This window comes from Petaurus breviceps, unplaced genomic scaffold, assembly GCF_028583685.1.
Source record: "Petaurus breviceps papuanus isolate PSGF00001 unplaced genomic scaffold, PetGlider_PUasm1.0 456, whole genome shotgun sequence".
Taxonomy (NCBI): domain Eukaryota; kingdom Metazoa; phylum Chordata; class Mammalia; order Diprotodontia; family Petauridae; genus Petaurus; species Petaurus breviceps.
This window is the reverse complement of record NW_027186343.1, coordinates 757,457-762,044: the sequence shown is the minus strand read 5'-3', so window position 1 is coordinate 762,044 and position 4,588 is coordinate 757,457.

Below are 4,588 nucleotides of genomic sequence, written 5' to 3'. Positions count from 1 at the left end.
TTTTGGTTATTTTTGTAATGATTTCTTTAAATAGCTAGGTGCCATAGTTGACAGTGTGCTGTCCCTACAGCCACAACACCTGGGTTCAAACTAAGTGTCTAACACTCATAGCTGTGTTACCTTGGGCAAGTCATTTAACCTATTCCTGCTTAATTTTTCCCATTTTCAGAATGAGGATAATAATAACAACTACATCCTAGGGTTGATATGCAGAACAAATGAAAAAATACTTATAAAGAGTTTTGCAAGTTTTAAATTACAATGGAAAAGTTAGCTATTGTTATTTATTTCATGGACTATAGGTCTTATAGTAGAGTTAGGTTAAAATATGTGGACAATTTAGTCACTTTTCATTCAAAATGATGTTCAGAACAGTGTAGAGAAAGGCACTAATTGTACCAGATAGGGCGCTGGGTTTTGAATCACGAAGATCCTTCAAAACCTGCTTCAGATGCTCTCTAGCTTTGCATTTATTGGAGAATAATGCCCTAAAAAGTTTGAGAAATGGAATAGATCAGGTGTATAATATACAAAAGTATAAGTAACCATGGGTTAAATAAATAGACCCCAGTTATAGGGCTAGGACTTCCTAATCACTACAAAATGCTGGGAAATTGGAAAGTAGTCTAGCAGAAACTAGGTATAGACCACCATCTCACAGTAAGCTAAGATTAACTCCAAAGTGTACATGACTTAGCTATAAAAGGCTTCCTCAAACACATTGGAAGAACCACAAAAATGACATTTGTTTCCATTTTTTGGATAGGGGATGAGTTCACCCAAAAAGAGACAGAGAGGATCACAGAAAATATATAAGATAAATCATATTTAAAAAAAACAAACAAACAATGAATCTTAACATGTAAATGGAATAGTTATTTGGGAAAACCTTTCCAGAAAGTTTCCCTCATAAAAGTCTCATATCTAAAGTATTTCAAAAAAGAGATACTGGTTATATCAAGAATGGATGCAAAGGGACCAAGCAAAGGTAGAAGTGTAAAGGGAGGGATTCCCCTGATCTTCCACAAATTCACTGTCAAACAGTGTCTTAAAAAATATTCTGGAGTGGTAAAGCCAACAAAAGAACGGGTGAGACAATTTTCCAGCCAAAGGGAACTTAGAAAGTTGGCAGGAAAATAAAAGGGGGCGCTAGGTGGTGCAGTGAATAGACCACTGGCCCTGGAGTCAGGAGGACCTGAGTTCAAATCTGGCCTCAGACACTTAACACTTACTAGCCATGTGACCTTGGGCAAGTCACTTAGCCTCAATTGCTCCGCCTTCCCCCCTCCAAAAAAAGAAAAGAAAAGAAAAAGAAAGTTGGCAGGAAAAGTCTGTCTTACCAAGGTATAAGGCTATGTGTAGGCTATACCCAGCACACCAATAGTAGGCTTTAGGGGAAATTGAATCAATGGTGGCATTGGTAGCTTTTGGAACTCAGCCTACAGATGTGAAGGGGGTTCGATATTTGATCAAAAGAAGATTATGGGGAATCATTTGTTGTCACTGGAGATGGACTCTTGCATTGCCCATATACAGGTCTAGGTGACAGTCCTGGGTCTCAGTTCCAGAGTAAGGAGGAACACTATGGGGTCCCTGTTCACAGTTGTAGGGCAGAAAAGAGTGCTTGTGGTCACTTGCAGACCAGAGCACAGACCAAAAGAGCAGTGACCACACCTCTCCATAGATTATACCAACTTGGAAGAATTGAAAATTTACAGACCCTCAGAACTAGCTGAAAACAGCAGCATGAAAAACCTGAAACTTTGGACAGTGCCCCCTCCACTCTGGAAGCAGAGCCCAAATTTAACATAAAGTAAAAAGTCAAGAAATAGACTGGAACCTATGTCAGACTGCTTTCTGTGTTGGGGAGGAGTGGGAAGGGGGAAAGGAAGGGAGAAAAAATTGGAACTCAAAGTCTTAAAAAATGCATGTTGAAAACTAACTTTACATGTAATTGGGGGGAAAATAATATTAAGTAGGAAAGAAGAGACGAGGAAAATGAGCAAACAACAACAAAAAAGAACTTCACCATAGAAAGTTACTGTGGTGACAAGGTAGGGCAAAACAGCTACATCCAAAACTTCAAAGAAAAATGTTAATTGGAAAAGAGCCAGCAACTTAATGAAGGAGATGCCTATGCATGTGCACACATACACAGACACACACATATCCCTCTAAAGAAAATAATGCCTTAAAAATAGAATGGGCTCCATGTAACTTTGAGCAAGTTACTTAACCCCAACTGCTTAAAAAAAAATAGAATGGACCAAATGGTCAAATAGGTACAGAAATCTACTGAGAACTTTAAAAGAATTGAATAAATAGAGAAAAGGAGATACAAAAGTTCACTTAAAAAAACCCTGAAAATTTAGAATTAGGCAAGTGGAAACTAATGATTTCATGAGATAGCAAGAAACAATAAAATAAAATCAAAAGAATGAAAAAATAGAAAAAATGAAATATCTCATTGGAAAACATATGACCTGGAAACTAGATTAGGGAGAGAGAATTTAAGAATTATTACAGCATCTAAAAGCCATGAAAAAAAAGAACCCAGATATCATCTTTCAAAAAATTATCAAGAAAAACTGTCTAATATCCTAGAAGCAGTGGGTAAAATAGAAATTGAAAGAATCCATTGATCATCTCATGAAAGAGATCACTACATGAAAATTCCCAGGGATATTATAGCCAAATTCCAGAACCCAAAGGTCAAGGAGAAAATAATGTAAGCAGCCAGAAAGAAGCAATTTAAATGTGGTGGAGCCACATTCAGGAAAACAAGATTTAGTGGGCACAGCATTAAAGGATGAAAGACTTTGAATATAATATTCTGAAGAGCAAAGCAGCTAGGATTACAATCATGAATCCCCTACCAAGCAAAACTGAGTATAATGTTTCAGGGTGGAAATGGAGATTTAACGAAACAGAGGACGTTTAAGGATTCCTGATGAAAAGACCACAGTTGCATAGAAAATTTGACTTTTAAATACAACACTCAAGAAAAGCACACAAAAAATAAAAAAAAGACGAGAAGCACAAGATGGTAACAGGGATATAAGGGGCTCAGTAAGAGTAAACTGTTTTTATTCCTACGTGGGCAGATGATGCTTGTAACTCATAAAAATTTTATTAGGGTAGTTATAAGGATTGCACATAGAAAGAGGGTATGGTATGAAATGAGTTGAATATAATAAGATGATACCCCCCAAAAATTATAATAAGGAGTGAGAAAAAGGAATGCATTGGAAGAAAGGGAAAGAGACAAGCAGAATGGAGTCTTGAGTCTTGTAATTTTAAATCAGATTTTCTGTTCAGCTCTGGGCTTTATGTCAGGAATACTTGAAAGTCCTTTATTTCATCAAATATCCATTTTTTCCCCCTGAAGGATTATCTTCGGTTTCTCCAGGTAAGTGATTCTTGGCTGTAATCCTAGCTCCTTTGCCTTTCCAAGCCTTCTGGTCATAGAAGCTGCTAAAGCATGTGTTAAATGATCAGAGGGCTTGGAATATAATATTCCAGAAGGCAAAGAACTTTGTAGCTTTCTACGGTCACATTCTTTTTTTTTTAATATCCCATCAAAATCAACTTATACTCATATCCTTTATCTACGTATATTCCTTCTAACATCCCTAATAGTTATACAGTTCTTAAGAGTTACAAGTATTATCTTCTCATGTAGGGATGTAAATAGTTTAACCTTATTGGACCACATATTCTCACATTTCTCTTTTGTTGTGGTTTTTAGCTCATCCTTCCAGCCTATTTTGTGACTTTAGAAGTTGAGCTTTGCTCCTGGGGTCGAGGGGGCACTATCCCAAGCTTCTTACACTGGGGTGCCTGGTTACTGTCCTGCTGCTGTGCTGGAGGCTTGAGGCTACTGTGCCATTGACCTCTGCTGTGGTTCAGGGCCTCCCACTGGCTTTCTGGGGTGGTAACCTACTGCTGGCTTGCCAAGACATTGCCTGCATTGAACTGTTGTTCCCCTTTTACCTGAGTGATACCGACCTTTCCTGTTGACCTTATAAGTTGCTGTGTTAGAAAATTGTTTCACTCGTCTATTCATAGGTTCCGCCATCTAGAATTTGTTTTGATGCACTATTTTATAGTTTGGAGGTGAATTTGGGAGAGTTCATGTTAGTCATCCACCATTTTGGCTCTGCCCAGAACTAGATAAATCTAATAAAAACTAGACAAGAAAGAAGATAAGGAATAGAATTTTATAAAAGTTAAATATGATAGATATCTGGAAAAAATTGAATTGGAATAGGAAGCAGTATACCTTTTTCTCATTGTTATATGACACCTGTACAAAACTGGCCATATAGAGCATATAAACCTCACAACAAAATGCAGAAAAGCAGAAATGTTAAATGCCCTTTTTTCAGCTCATAATGCAATAAAAAATTACATTCACTAAAGGGCTATGGAAATAGCAATTAAAAATTATTAGAAACTAAATAGTCTAATCCTAAAGAACAAGTGGGTCAAGGAACAAATCATAAAAACAGTTTCATTAAAGAGAATGATAACAATGAGGCAATGTATCAAAATATATGGGATACAGCTAAAGCAATTCTTAGGGGGA